Below are 17,072 nucleotides of genomic sequence, written 5' to 3' on the forward strand. Positions count from 1 at the left end.
CCTGTGGGTCTAGATTTTCGAATCCGACGCAAAACTCATAGTTAAATTAACGTTCAGGGCCTTGTAATGACGATGGAACACTCAAATTGCGTCGAGATTCAATACATCGGCCTCCAGCCCACTTGTCTCCAAGGGGCTGTTGCTGCCTGGGGCACCTTATGGTCGTTCTCCTGTGAGTCAACATTTTAGAATCCGACGCAAAACTGATAGTTAAATGTAATGCTCAGGGCCTCTTAATGACGATGGAACACTCAAATTGCGTCGAGAGTCAATACATCTTCCTCCAGCCGACTTGTCTACAAGGGGATATTGCTGCCTCGGGCTCCTTGTGGTCCGTCTCCTGTGAGTCTAGATTTTCGAATCCGACGCTAAAATGATTGTTAATTGTAACGTTTAGGGCCTCCTAATGACGATGGAACACTCAAATTGCGACGAGATTCAATACATCGTCCTCCAGCGGACTTGTCCCCAAGGGGATATTGCTGTCTCGAGCACCGTATGAACATCTCCTGTGAGTAGATTTTCGAATCCGACGCTAAAATGATTGTTAATTGTAACGTTCAGAGCCTCCTAATGACGATGGAACACTCAAATTGCGTCGCGATCCAATACATCGTCCTCCAGCCGACTTGTCTCCAAGGGTCTAATGCTGCCTCGGGCACCACATGGTCCTTCTCCTGTGAGTCTAGATTTTCGAATCCGACGCAAAAATGATAGTTAATTGTAACGTTCAGGGCCTTGTAATGACGATGGAACACTCAAATTGCGTCGAGATTCAATACATCTGCCTCCAGCCGACTTGTCTCCAAGGGTCTTATGCTGGCTCGGCACCTTATGGTCGTTCTCTTGTAAGTCTAGATTTTCGAATCCGACGCAAAACCGATAGTTCATTATAACGTTCAGGTCGACCTAATGACGATGGAACACTCAAATTGCGTCGATATTGAATACATCGGCCTCCAGTCGATTTGTCTCCAAGGGGTATATTGCTGTCTCGAGCAACGTATGAACTTCTCCTGTGAGTAGATTTTCAAATCCGACGCGAAACTGACAGTTAATTGTAATGTTCAGGGCTTCCTAATGACGATGGAACACTCAAATTGCGTCGAGAGTCAATACATCGACCTCCAGTCGACTTGTATGCAAGGGGATATTGCAGTCTCGTGCACCATATGATCCTTCTCCTGTTAGTAGATTTTTGAATCCGTCGCTAAAATGATAGTTAACTGTAACGTTCAGGGCCTCCTAATGCCGATGGAACACTCAAATTGCGTCGAGATTCAATACATCGGCCTCAAGCCGACTTGTCTCCAAGGGTCTGTTGCTGCCTCGGGCACCTTATGGTCGTTCTCCTGTGAGTTTATATTATCGAATCCGACGCAAAAATGATAGTTAATTGTAACGTTTAGGGCCTCCTAATGACGATGGGACACTCAAATTGCGTCGAGATTCAATACATCGTCCTCCAGCCGACTTGTCTCCATGGGGATATTACTGCCTCCGGCCTGTTATGTTCGCTCTCATGTGAGTCTAGATTTTCTAATCTGACGCGAAACTGATTGTTAATTGTAACATTCAGGGTTTCCTATTGACGATGGAACTCTCAAATCGCGTCGAGATTCAATACATCGTCCTCCAGCCGACTTGTCTCCAAGGGTCTATTGCTGCCTCGGGCACATTATGGTCGTACTCCTGTGAGTTTAGATTAACGAATCCGACGCAAAAATGATAGTTAATTGTAACGTTTAGGGCCTCCTAATGACGATGGAACACTCAAATTGCGTCGAGATTCAATACATCGGCCTCCAGCCGACTTGTCTCCAAGGGTCTGTTGCTGCCTCGGACACCTTATGGTCGTTCTCCTGTGAGTTTAGATTATCGAATCCGACGCAAAAATGATAGTTAATTGTAACGTTCAGGGCCTCCAAATGACGATGGAACACTCAAATTGCGTCGAGATCCAGTACATCGACCTCCAGCCGACTTGTCTCCAAGGGTCTATTGCTGCCTCGGGCACCTTATGGTCGTTCTCCAGTGAGTCTAGATTTTCGAATCCGACGCAAAAATGATAGTTAATTGTAACGTTCAGGGCCTTGTAATGACGATGGAACACTCAAATTGCGTCGAGATTCAATACATCGTCCTCCAGCCGACATGTCTCCATGGGGATATTACTGCCTCCGGCCTCTTATGTTCGCTTTCATGTGAGTCTAGATTTTCGAATCCGACGCGAAACTGATTGTTAATTGTAACGTTCAGGGCTTCGTAATGACGATGGAACACTCAAATTGCCTCGAGATTCAATACATCGGCATTCAGCCGACTTGTCTCCAAGGGTCTGTTGCTGCCTCGGGCACCTTATGGTCGTTCTCCTGTGAGTTTAGATTATCGAATCCGACGCAAAAATGATAGTTAATTGTAACTTTTAGGGCCTCCTAATGACGATGGAACACTCAAATTGCGTCGAGATTCAATACATCCGCCTCCAGCCGACTTGTCTCCTAGGGTCTATTGCTGCCTCGGGCACCTTATGGTCGTTCTCCTGTGGGTCTAGATTTTCGAATCCGACGCAAAACTCATAGTTAAATTAACGTTCAGGGCCTTGTAATGACGATGGAACACTCAAATTGCGTCGAGATTCAATACATCGGCCTCCAGCCCACTTGTCTCCAAGGGGCTGTTGCTGCCTGGGGCACCTTATGGTCGTTCTCCTGTGAGTCAACATTTTAGAATCCGACGCAAAACTGATAGTTAAATGTAATGCTCAGGGCCTCTTAATGACGATGGAACACTCAAATTGCGTCGAGAGTCAATACATCTTCCTCCAGCCGACTTGTCTACAAGGGGATATTGCTGCCTCGGGCTCCTTGTGGTCCGTCTCCTGTGAGTCTAGATTTTCGAATCCGACGCTAAAATGATTGTTAATTGTAACGTTTAGGGCCTCCTAATGACGATGGAACACTCAAATTGCGACGAGATTCAATACATCGTCCTCCAGCGGACTTGTCCCCAAGGGGATATTGCTGTCTCGAGCACCGTATGAACATCTCCTGTGAGTAGATTTTCGAATCCGACGCTAAAATGATTGTTAATTGTAACGTTCAGAGCCTCCTAATGACGATGGAACACTCAAATTGCGTCGCGATCCAATACATCGTCCTCCAGCCGACTTGTCTCCAAGGGTCTAATGCTGCCTCGGGCACCACATGGTCCTTCTCCTGTGAGTCTAGATTTTCGAATCCGACGCAAAAATGATAGTTAATTGTAACGTTCAGGGCCTTGTAATGACGATGGAACACTCAAATTGCGTCGAGATTCAATACATCTGCCTCCAGCCGACTTGTCTCCAAGGGTCTTATGCTGGCTCGGCACCTTATGGTCGTTCTCTTGTAAGTCTAGATTTTCGAATCCGACGCAAAACCGATAGTTCATTATAACGTTCAGGTCGACCTAATGACGATGGAACACTCAAATTGCGTCGATATTGAATACATCGGCCTCCAGTCGATTTGTCTCCAAGGGGTATATTGCTGTCTCGAGCAACGTATGAACTTCTCCTGTGAGTAGATTTTCAAATCCGACGCGAAACTGACAGTTAATTGTAATGTTCAGGGCTTCCTAATGACGATGGAACACTCAAATTGCGTCGAGAGTCAATACATCGACCTCCAGTCGACTTGTATGCAAGGGGATATTGCAGTCTCGTGCACCATATGATCCTTCTCCTGTTAGTAGATTTTTGAATCCGTCGCTAAAATGATAGTTAACTGTAACGTTCAGGGCCTCCTAATGCCGATGGAACACTCAAATTGCGTCGAGATTCAATACATCGGCCTCAAGCCGACTTGTCTCCAAGGGTCTGTTGCTGCCTCGGGCACCTTATGGTCGTTCTCCTGTGAGTTTATATTATCGAATCCGACGCAAAAATGATAGTTAATTGTAACGTTTAGGGCCTCCTAATGACGATGGGACACTCAAATTGCGTCGAGATTCAATACATCGTCCTCCAGCCGACTTGTCTCCATGGGGATATTACTGCCTCCGGCCTGTTATGTTCGCTCTCATGTGAGTCTAGATTTTCTAATCTGACGCGAAACTGATTGTTAATTGTAACATTCAGGGTTTCCTATTGACGATGGAACTCTCAAATCGCGTCGAGATTCAATACATCGTCCTCCAGCCGACTTGTCTCCAAGGGACTATTGCTGCCTCGGGCACATTATGGTCGTACTCCTGTGAGTTTAGATTAACGAATCCGACGCAAAAATGATAGTTAATTGTAACGTTTAGGGCCTCCTAATGACGATGGAACACTCAAATTGCGTCGAGATTCAATACATCGGCCTCCAGCCGACTTGTCTCCAAGGGTCTGTTGCTGCCTCGGACACCTTATGGTCGTTCTCCTGTGAGTTTAGATTATCGAATCCGACGCAAAAATGATAGTTAATTGTAACGTTCAGGGCCTCCAAATGACGATGGAACACTCAAATTGCGTCGAGATCCAGTACATCGACCTCCAGCCGACTTGTCTCCAAGGGTCTATTGCTGCCTCGGGCACCTTATGGTCGTTCTCCTGTGAGTCAACATTTTAGAATCCGACGCAAAACTGATAGTTAAATGTAATGCTCAGGGCCTCTTAATGACGATGGAACACTCAAATTGCGTCGAGAGTGAATACATCTTCCTCCAGCCGACTTGTCTACAAGGGGATATTTCTGCCTCGGGCTCCTTGTGGTCCGTCTCCTGTGAGTCTAGATTTTCGAATCCGACGCTAAAATGATTGTTAATTGTAACGTTTAGGGCCTCCAAATGACGATAAAACACTCAAATTGCGACGAGATTCAATACATCGTCCTCCAGCGGACTTGTCTCCAAGGGGATATTGCTGTCTCAAGCACCGTATGAACTTCTCCTGTGAGTAGATTTTCGAATCCGACGCTAAAATGATTGTTAATTGTAACGTTCAGGGCCTCCTAATGACGATGGAACACTCAAATTGCGTCGCGATCCAATACATCGTCCTCCAGCCGACTTGTCTCCAAGGGTCTAATGCTGCCTCGGGCACCACATGGTCCTTCTCCTGTGGGTCTAGATTTTCGAATCCGACGCAAAAATGATAGTGAATTGTAACGTTCAGGGCCTCCTAATGACGATGGAACACTCAAATTGCGTCGAGATTCAATACATCGTCCCCAGCCGACTTGTCTCCAAGGGTCTATTGCTGCCTCAGGCACCTTATGATCGTTCTCCTGTGAGTCTAGATTTTCGAATCCGACGCGAAACTGATAGTTAATTGTAAGGTTCAGGGCCTCCTAATGCCGATGGACCACTCAAATTGCGTCGAGATTCAATACATCGACCTCCAGCCGACTTGTCTCAAAGGGGCTATTGCTGCCTCGGGCACCTTATGGTCGTTCTCCTGTGAGTCTAGATTTTCGAATCCGGCGCAAAAATGATAGTTAATTGTAACGTTCAGGGCCTTGTAATGACGATGGAACACTCAAATTGCGTCGAGATCCAATACATCGTCCTCCAGCCGATTTGTCTCCAAGGGGATATTGCTGCCTCGGGCACCAAATGGTCCTTCTGCTGTGAGTCTAGATTTTCGAATCCGACGAAAAACTGATAGTTAATTGTAACATTCAGGGCCTCCTAATGACGATGGAACACTCAAATTTTGTCAAGATTCAATACATCGTCCTCCAGCCGACTTGTCTCCAAGGGTCTGTTGCTGCCTCGGGCACCCTATGGTCGTTCTCCTGTGAGTCTAGATTTTCGAATCCGACGCAAAAATGATAGTTAATTGTAACGTTCAGGGCCTTGTAATGACGATGGAACACTCAAATTGCGTCGAGATTCAATACATCGGCCTCCAGCCGACTTGTCTCCAAGGGTCTTATGCTGCCTCGGGCACCTTATGGTCGTTCTCTTGTAAGTCTAGATTTTCGAATCCGACGCAAAACCGATAGTTCATTATAACATTCAGGTCGACCTAATGACGATGGAACACTCAAATTGCGTCGATATTGAATACATCGGCCTCCAGTCGATTTGTCTCCAAGGGGTATATTGCTGTCTCGAGCAACGTATGAACTGCTCCTGTGAGTAGATTTTCAAATCCGACGCGAAACTGATAGTTAATTGTAATGTTCAAGGCTTCCTAATGACAATGGAACACTCAAATTGCGTCGAGAGTCAATACATCGACCTCCAGTCGACTTGTATGCAAGGGGATATTGCAGTCTCGTGCACCATATGATCCTTCTCCTGTTAGTAGATTTTCGAATCCGTCGCTAAAATGATAGTTAACTGTAACGTTCAGGGCCTCCTAATGCCGATGGAACACTCAAATTGCGTCGAGATTCAATACATCGGCCTCAAGCCGACTTGTCTCCAAGGGTCTGTTGCTGCCTCGGGCACCTTATGGTCGTTCTCCTGTGAGTTTATATTATCGAATCCGACGCAAAAATGATAGTTAATTGTAACGTTTAGGGCCTCCTAATGACGATGGGACACTCAAATTGCGTCGAGATTCAATACATCGTCCTCCAGCCGACTTGTCTCCATGGGGATATTACTGCCTCCGGCCTGTTATGTTCGCTCTCATGTGAGTCTAGATTTTCGAATCTGACGCGAAACTGATTGTTAATTGTAACGTTCAGGGTTTCCTATTGACGATGGAACTCTCAAATCGCGTCGAGATTCAATACATCGTCCTCCAGCCGACTTGTCTCCAAGGGTCTATTGCTGCCTCGGGCACATTATGGTCGTTCTCCTGTGAGTTTAGATTATCGAATCCGACGCAAAAATGATAGTTAATTGTAACGTTTAGGGCCTCCTAATGACGATGGAACACTCAAATTGCGTCGAGATTCAATACATCGGCCTCCAGCCGACTTGTCTCCAAGGGTCTGTTGCTGCCTCGGGCACCTTATGGTCGTTCTCCTGTGAGTTTAGATTATCGAATCCGACGCAAAAATGATAGATAATTGTAACGTTCAGGGCCTCCAAATGACGATGGAACACTCAAATTGCGTCGAGATCCAGTACATCGACCTCCAGCCGACTTGTCTCCAAGGGTCTATTGCTGCCTCGGGCACCTTATGGTCGTTCTCCAGTGAGTCTAGATTTTCGAATCCGACGCAAAAATGATAGTTAATTGTAACGTTCAGGGCCTTGTAATGACGATGGAACACTCAAATTGCGCCGAGATTCAATACATCGTCCTCCAGCCGACATGTCTCCATGGGGATATTACTGCCTCCGGCCTCTTATGTTCGCTTTCATGTGAGTCTAGATTTTCGAATCCGACGCGAAACTGATTGTTAATTGTAACGTTCAGGGCTTCGTAATGACGATGGAACACTCAAATTGCCTCGAGATTCAATACATCGGCATTCAGCCGACTTGTCTCCAAGGGTCTGTTGCTGCCTCGGGCACCTTATGGTCGTTCTCCTGTGAGTTTAGATTATCGAATCCGACGCAAAAATGATAGTTAATTGTAACTTTTAGGGCCTCCTAATGACGATGGAACACTCAAATTGCGTCGAGATTCAATACATCCGCCTCCAGCCGACTTGTCTCCTAGGGTCTATTGCTGCCTCGGGCACCTTATGGTCGTTCTCCTGTGGGTCTAGATTTTCGAATCCGACGCAAAACTCATAGTTAAATTAACGTTCAGGGCCTTGTAATGACGATGGAACACTCAAATTGCGTCGAGATTCAATACATCGGCCTCCAGCCCACTTGTCTCCAAGGGGCTGTTGCTGCCTGGGGCACCTTATGGTCGTTCTCCTGTGAGTCAACATTTTAGAATCCGACGCAAAACTGATAGTTAAATGTAATGCTCAGGGCCTCTTAATGACGATGGAACACTCAAATTGCGTCGAGAGTCAATACATCTTCCTCCAGCCGACTTGTCTACAAGGGGATATTGCTGCCTCGGGCTCCTTGTGGTCCGTCTCCTGTGAGTCTAGATTTTCGAATCCGACGCTAAAATGATTGTTAATTGTAACGTTTAGGGCCTCCTAATGACGATGGAACACTCAAATTGCGACGAGATTCAATACATCGTCCTCCAGCGGACTTGTCCCCAAGGGGATATTGCTGTCTCGAGCACCGTATGAACATCTCCTGTGAGTAGATTTTCGAATCCGACGCTAAAATGATTGTTAATTGTAACGTTCAGAGCCTCCTAATGACGATGGAACACTCAAATTGCGTCGCGATCCAATACATCGTCCTCCAGCCGACTTGTCTCCAAGGGTCTAATGCTGCCTCGGGCACCACATGGTCCTTCTCCTGTGAGTCTAGATTTTCGAATCCGACGCAAAAATGATAGTTAATTGTAACGTTCAGGGCCTTGTAATGACGATGGAACACTCAAATTGCGTCGAGATTCAATACATCTGCCTCCAGCCGACTTGTCTCCAAGGGTCTTATGCTGGCTCGGCACCTTATGGTCGTTCTCTTGTAAGTCTAGATTTTCGAATCCGACGCAAAACCGATAGTTCATTATAACGTTCAGGTCGACCTAATGACGATGGAACACTCAAATTGCGTCGATATTGAATACATCGGCCTCCAGTCGATTTGTCTCCAAGGGGTATATTGCTGTCTCGAGCAACGTATGAACTTCTCCTGTGAGTAGATTTTCAAATCCGACGCGAAACTGACAGTTAATTGTAATGTTCAGGGCTTCCTAATGACGATGGAACACTCAAATTGCGTCGAGAGTCAATACATCGACCTCCAGTCGACTTGTATGCAAGGGGATATTGCAGTCTCGTGCACCATATGATCCTTCTCCTGTTAGTAGATTTTTGAATCCGTCGCTAAAATGATAGTTAACTGTAACGTTCAGGGCCTCCTAATGCCGATGGAACACTCAAATTGCGTCGAGATTCAATACATCGGCCTCAAGCCGACTTGTCTCCAAGGGTCTGTTGCTGCCTCGGGCACCTTATGGTCGTTCTCCTGTGAGTTTATATTATCGAATCCGACGCAAAAATGATAGTTAATTGTAACGTTTAGGGCCTCCTAATGACGATGGGACACTCAAATTGCGTCGAGATTCAATACATCGTCCTCCAGCCGACTTGTCTCCATGGGGATATTACTGCCTCCGGCCTGTTATGTTCGCTCTCATGTGAGTCTAGATTTTCTAATCTGACGCGAAACTGATTGTTAATTGTAACATTCAGGGTTTCCTATTGACGATGGAACTCTCAAATCGCGTCGAGATTCAATACATCGTCCTCCAGCCGACTTGTCTCCAAGGGTCTATTGCTGCCTCGGGCACATTATGGTCGTACTCCTGTGAGTTTAGATTAACGAATCCGACGCAAAAATGATAGTTAATTGTAACGTTTAGGGCCTCCTAATGACGATGGAACACTCAAATTGCGTCGAGATTCAATACATCGGCCTCCAGCCGACTTGTCTCCAAGGGTCTGTTGCTGCCTCGGACACCTTATGGTCGTTCTCCTGTGAGTTTAGATTATCGAATCCGACGCAAAAATGATAGTTAATTGTAACGTTCAGGGCCTCCAAATGACGATGGAACACTCAAATTGCGTCGAGATCCAGTACATCGACCTCCAGCCGACTTGTCTCCAAGGGTCTATTGCTGCCTCGGGCACCTTATGGTCGTTCTCCAGTGAGTCTAGATTTTCGAATCCGACGCAAAAATGATAGTTAATTGTAACGTTCAGGGCCTTGTAATGACGATGGAACACTCAAATTGCGTCGAGATTCAATACATCGTCCTCCAGCCGACATGTCTCCATGGGGATATTACTGCCTCCGGCCTCTTATGTTCGCTTTCATGTGAGTCTAGATTTTCGAATCCGACGCGAAACTGATTGTTAATTGTAACGTTCAGGGCTTCGTAATGACGATGGAACACTCAAATTGCCTCGAGATTCAATACATCGGCATTCAGCCGACTTGTCTCCAAGGGTCTGTTGCTGCCTCGGGCACCTTATGGTCGTTCTCCTGTGAGTTTAGATTATCGAATCCGACGCAAAAATGATAGTTAATTGTAACTTTTAGGGCCTCCTAATGACGATGGAACACTCAAATTGCGTCGAGATTCAATACATCCGCCTCCAGCCGACTTGTCTCCTAGGGTCTATTGCTGCCTCGGGCACCTTATGGTCGTTCTCCTGTGGGTCTAGATTTTCGAATCCGACGCAAAACTCATAGTTAAATTAACTTTCAGGGCCTTGTAATGACGATGGAACACTCAAATTGCGTCGAGATTCAATACATCGGCCTCCAGCCCACTTGTCTCCAAGGGGCTGTTGCTGCCTGGGGCACCTTATGGTCGTTCTCCTGTGAGTCAACATTTTAGAATCCGACGCAAAACTGATAGTTAAATGTAATGCTCAGGGCCTCTTAATGACGATGGAACACTCAAATTGCGTCGAGAGTCAATACATCGTCATCCAGCCGACTTGTCTCCAAGGGTCTATTGCTGCCTCGGGCACCTTATGGTCGTTCTCCTGTGAATCTAGATTTTCGAATCCGACGCGAAGCTGATAGTTAATTGTAAGGTTCAGGGCCTCCTAATGCCGATGGAACACTCAAATTGCGTCGAGATTCAATACATCGACCTCCAGCCGACTTGTCTCCAAGGGTCTATTGCTGCCTCGGGCACCTTATGTTCGTTCTCCTGTGAGTCTAGATTTTCGAATCCGACGCAAAAATGATAGTTAATTGTAACGTTCAGGGCCTTGTAACGACGATTGAACACTCAAATTTCGTCGAGATTCAACACATCGGCCACCAGCCGACTTGGCTCCAAGTATCTATTGCTGCCTCGGGCACCTTATGTTCGTTCTCCTGTGAGTCTAGATTTTCGAATCCGACGCATAAATGATAGTTAATTGTAACGTTCAGGGCCTTGTAATGACGATTGAACACTCAAATTGCGTCGAGATTCAATACATCGGCCTCCAGCCGACTTACTCCAAGGGTCTGTTGCTGCCTCGGGCACCTTATGGTCGTGCTCCTGTGAGTTTAGATTATCGAATCCGACGCAAAAATGATATTTAATTGTAACGTTCAGGGCCTTCTAATGACGATGGAACACTCAAAATGCGTCGCGATCCAACAATTCGTCCTCCAGCCGACTTGTCTCCAAGGGTCTAATGCTGCCTCGGGCACCTTATGGTCGTTCTCTTGTAAGTCTAGATTTTCGAATCCGACGCAAAACTGATAGTTCATTATAACGTTCAGGGCGACCTAATGACGATAGAAGACTCAAATTGGGTCGAGATTCAATACATCGGCCTCCAGCCGATTTGTCTCCAAGGGGACATTGCTGCCTCGGACACCAAATGGTCCGTCTGCTGTGAGTCTAGATTTTCGAATCCGACGAAAAACTGATTGTTAATTGTAACATTCAGGGCCTCCTAATGACGATGGAACACTCAAATTGCGTCGCGATCCAATACATCGACATCCAGCCGACTTGTCTCCAAGGGTCTATTGCTGCCTCGGGCACCTTATGGTCGTTCTCCAGTGAGTCTAGATTTTCGAATCCGACGCAAAAATGATTGTTATATGTAACGTTCAGGGCCTTGTAATGACGATGGAACACTCAAATTGCGTCGAGATTCAATACATCGGCCTCCAGCAGACTTGTCTCCAAGGGTCTGTTGCTGCCTCGGGCACCTTTTGGTCTATCTCCTGTGAGTTTAGATTATCGAATCCGACGCAAAAATGATAGTTAATTGTAACGTTTAGGGCCTCCTAATGACGATGGAACACTCAAATTGCGTCGAGATTCAATACATCGGCCTCCAGCCGACTTGTCTCCAAGGGTCTATTGCTGCCTCGGGCACCTAATGGTCGTTCTCCTGTGAGTCTAGATTTTCGAATCCGACGCAAAACTCATAGTTAATTGTAACGTTCAGGGCCTCCTAATGCCGATGGAACACTCAAATTGCGTCGAGATTCAATACATCGGCCTCCAGCCGACTTGTCTCCAAGGGTCTATTGCTGCCTCGGGCACCTTATGGCCGTTCTCCTGTGAGTCTAGATTTTCGAATCCGACGCAAAAATGATAGTTAATTGTAACGTTCAGGGCCTTGTAGTGACGATGGAACACTCAAATTGCGTCGAGATTCAATACATCGTCCTCCAGCCGACTTGTCTCCATGGGGATATTACTGCCTCCGGCCTCTTATGTTCGCTTTCATGTGAGTCTAGATTTTCGAATCCGACGCGAAACTGATTGTTAATTGTAACGTTCAGGGCTTCGTAATCACGATGGAACACTCAAATTGCCTCGAGATTCAATACATCGGCATTCAGCCGACTTGTCTCCAAGGGTCTGTTGCTGCCTCTGGCACCTTATGGTCGTTCACCTGTGAGTTTAGATTATCGAATCCGACGCAAAAATGATAGTTAATTGTAACTTTTAGGGCCTCCTAATGACGATGGAACACTCAAATTGCGTCGAGATTCAATACATCGGCCTCCAGCCGACTTGTCTCCTAGGGTCTATTGCTGCCTCGGTCACCTTATGGTCGTTCTCCTGTGAGTCTCGATTTTCGTATCCGACGCAAAACTCATAGTTAATTGTAACGTTCAGGGCCTTGTAATGACGATGGAACACTCAAATTGCGTCGAGATTCAATACATCGGCCTCCAGCCGGCTTGTCTCCAAGGGTCTGTTGCTGCCTCGGGCACCTTATGGTCGTTCTCCTGTGAGTCAACATTTCAGAATCCGACGCAAAACTGATAGTTAAATGTAATGCTCAGGGCCTCTTAATGACGATGGAACACTCAAATTGCGTCGAGAGTCAATATATCTTCCTCCAGCCGACTTGTCTACAAGGGGATATTGCTGCCTCGGGCCCCTTGTGGTCCGTCTCCTGTGACTATAGATTTTCGAATCCGACGCTAAAATGATTGTTAATTGTAACGTTTAGGGCCTCCTAATGACGATGGAACACTCAAATTGCGACGAGATTCAATACATCGTCCTCCAGCGGGCTTGTCTCCAAGGGGATATTGCTGTCTCGAGCACCGTATGAACTTCTCCTGTGAGTAGATTTTCGAATCCGACGCTAAAATGATTGTTAATTGTAACGTTCAGGGCCTCCTAATGACGATGGAACACTCAAATTGCGTCGCGATCCAATACATCGTCCTGCAGCCGACTTGTCTCCAAGGGTCTAATGCTGCCTCGGGCACCACATGGTCCTTATCCTGTGAGTCTAGATTTTCGAATCCGACACAAAAATGATAGTGAATTGTAACGTTCAGGGCCTCCTAATGACGATGGAACACTCAAATTGCGTCGTGATTCAATACATCGTCCTCCAGCCGACTTGTCTCCCAGGGTCTATTGCTGCCTCAGGCACCTTATGGTCGTTCTCCTGTGAGTCTAGATTTTTTAATCCGACGCGAAACTGATAGTTAATTGTAAGGTTCAGGGCCTCCTAATGCCGATGGAGCACTCAAATTGCGTCGAGATTCATTACATCGACCTCCAGCCGACTTGTCTCCAAGGGTCTATTGCTGCCTCGGGCACCTTATGGTCGTTCTCCTGTGAGTCTAGATTTTCGAGTCCGACGCAAAAATGATAGTTAATTGTAACGTTCAGGGCCTTGTAATGACGATGGAACACTCAAATTGCGGCGAGATCCAATACATCGTCCTCCAGCCGATTTGTCTCCAAGGGGATATTGCTGCCTCGGGCACCAAATGGTCCGTCTGCTGTGAGTCTAGATTTTCGAATCCGACGAAAATTTGATAGTTAATTGTAACATTCAGGGCCTCCTAATGACGATGGAACACTCAAATTGCGTCAAGATTCAATACATCGTCCTCCAGCCGACTTGTCTCCAAGGGTCTGTTGCTGCCTCGGGCACCCTATGGTCGTTCTCCTGTGAGTCTAGATTTTCGAATCCGACGCAAAAATGATAGTTAATTGTAACGTTCAGGGCCTTGTAATGACGATGGAACACTCAAATTGCGTCGAGATTCAATACATCGGCCTCCAGCCGACTTGTCTCCAAGGGTCTTATGCTGCCTCGGGCACCTTATGGTCGTTCTCTTGTAAGTCTAGATTTTCGAATCCGACGCAAAACCGATAGCTCATTATAACGTTCAGGGCGACCTAATGACGATGGAACACTCAAATTGCGTCGATATTGAATACATCGGCCTCCAGTCGATTTGTCTCCAAGGGGTATATTGCTGTCTCGAGCACCGTATGAACTTCTCCTGTGAGTAGATTTTCGAATCCTACGCGAAACTGATAGTTAATTGTAACGTTCAGGGCTTCCTAATGACGATGGAACACTCAAATTGCGTCGAGAGTCAATACATCGACCTCCAGTCGACTTGTATGCAAGGGGATATTGCAGTCTCGTGCACCATATCATAATTCTCCTGTTAGTAGATTTTCGAATCCGTCGGTAAAATGATAGTTAACTGTAACGTTCAGGGCCTCCTAATGCCGATGGAACACTCAAATTGCGTCGAGATTCAATACATCGGCCTCCAGCCGACTTGTCTCCAAGGGTCTGTTGCTGCCTCGGGCACCTTATGGTCGTTCTCCTGTGAGTTTAGATTATCAAATCCGACGCAAAAATGATAGTTAATTGTAACGTTCAGGGCCTCCAAATGACGATGGAACACTCAAATTGCGTCGAGATCCAGTACATCGACCTCCAGCCGACTTGTCTCCAAGGGTCTATTGCTGCCTCGGGCACCTTATGGTCGTTCTCCAGTGAGTCTAGATTTTCGAATCCGACGCAAAAATGATAGTTAAATGGAACGTTCAGGGCCTTGTAATGACGATGGAACACTCAAATTGCGTCGAGATTCAATACATCGTCCTCCAGCCGACTTGTCTCCATGGGGATATTACTGCCTCCGGCCTCTTATGTTCGCTTTCATGTGAGTCTAGATTTTCGAAACCGACGCGAAACTGATTGTTAATTGTAACGTTCAGGGCTTCGTAATGACGATGGAACACTCAAATTGCCTCGAGATTCAATACATCGGCATTCAGCCGACTTGTCTCCAAGGGTCTGTTGCTGCCTCGGGCACCTTATGGTCGTTCTCCTGTGAGTTTAGATTATCGAATCCGACGCAAAAATGATAGTTAATTGTAACTTTTAGGGCCTCCTAATGACGATGGAACACTCAAATTGCCTCGAGATTCAATACATCGGCCTCCAGCCGACTTGTCTCCTAGGGTCTATTGCTGCCTCGGGCACCTTATGGTCGTTCTCCTGTGAGTCTAGATTTTCGAATCCGACGCAAAACTCATAGTTAATTGTAACGTTCAGGGCCTTGTAATGACGATGGAACACTCAAATTGCGTCGAGATTCAATACATCGGCCTCCAGCCGACTTGTCTCCAAGGGTGTGTTGCTGCCTCGGGCACCTTATGGTCGTTCTCCTGTGAGTCAACATTTTAGAATCCGACGCAAAACTGATAGTTAAATGTAATGCTCAGGGCCTCTTAATGACGATGGAACACTCAAATTGCGTCGAGAGTCAAAACATCTTCCTCCAGCCGACTTGTCTACAAGGGGATATTGCTGCCTCGGGCTCCTTGTGGTCCGGCTCCTGTGAGTCTAGATTTTCGATTCCGACGCTAAAATGATTGTTAATTGTAACGTTTAGGGCCTCCTAATGACGATGGAACACTCAAATTGCGACGAGATTCAATACATCGTACTCCAGCGGACTTGTCTCCAAGGGGATATTGCTGTCTCGAGCACCGTATGAACTTCTCCTGTGAGTAGATTTTCGAATCCGACGCTAAAATGATTGTTAATTGTAACGTTCAGGGCCTCCTAATGACGATGGAACACTCAAATTGCGTCGCGATCCAATACATCGTCCTCCAGCCGACTTGTCTCCAAGGGTCTAATGCTGCCTCGGGCACCACATGGTCCTTCTCCTGTGAGTCTAGATTTTCGAATCCGACGCAAAAATGATAGTGAATTGTAACGTTCAGGGCCTCCTAATGACAATGGAACACTCAAATTGCGTCGAGATTCAATACATCGTCCTCCAGCCGACTTGTCTCCAAGGGTCTATTGCTGCCTCTGGCACCTTATGGTCGTTCTCCTGTTAGTCTAGATTTTCGAATCCGACGCGAAACTGATAGTTAATTGTAAGGTTCTGGGCCTCCTAATGCCGATGGAACACTCAAATTGCGTCGAGATTCAATACATCGACCTCCAACCGACTTGTCTCCAAGGGTCTATTGCTGCCTCGGGCACCTTATGGTCGTTCTCCTGTGAGTCTAGATTTTCGAATCCGACGCAAAAATGATAGTTAATTGTAACGTTCAGGGCCTTGTAATGACGATGGAACACTCAAATTGCGTCGAGATCCAATACATCGTCCTCCAGCCGATTTGTCTCCAAGGGGATATTGCTGCCTCGGGCACCAAATGGTCCGTCTGCTGTGAGTCTAGATTTTCGAATCCGACGAAAATTTGATAGTTAATTGTAACATTCAGGGCCTCCTAATGACGATGGAACACTCAAATTGCGTCAAGATTCAATACATCGTCCTCCAGCCGACTTGTCTCCAAGGGTCTGTTGCTGCCTCGGGCAACCTATGGTCGTTCTCCTGTGAGTCTAGATTTTCGAATCCGACGCAAAAATGATAGTTAATTGTAACGTTCAGGGCCTTGTAATGACGATGGAACACTCAAATTGCGTCGAGATTCAATACATCGGCCTCCAGCCGACTTGTCTCCAAGGGTCTTATGCTCCCTCGGGCACCTTATGGTCGTTCTCTTGTAAGTCTAGATTTTCAAATCCGACGCAAAACCGATAGTTCATTATAACGTTCAGGGCGACCTAATGACGATGGAACACTCAAATTGCGTCGATATTGAATACATCAACCTCCAGTCGACTTGTATCCAAGGGGATATTGCAGTCTCCTGCACCATATGATCCTTCTCCTGTTAGTAGATTTTCGAATCCGTCGCTAAAATGATAGTTAACAGTAACGTTCAGGGCCTCCTAATGCCGATGGAACACTCAAATTGCGTCGAGATTCAATACATCGGCCTCCAGCCG

The sequence above is a fragment of the Schistocerca serialis genome, chromosome 5 (assembly GCF_023864345.2).
Source record: "Schistocerca serialis cubense isolate TAMUIC-IGC-003099 chromosome 5, iqSchSeri2.2, whole genome shotgun sequence".
NCBI classification, from domain to species: Eukaryota; Metazoa; Arthropoda; class Insecta; order Orthoptera; family Acrididae; genus Schistocerca; species Schistocerca serialis.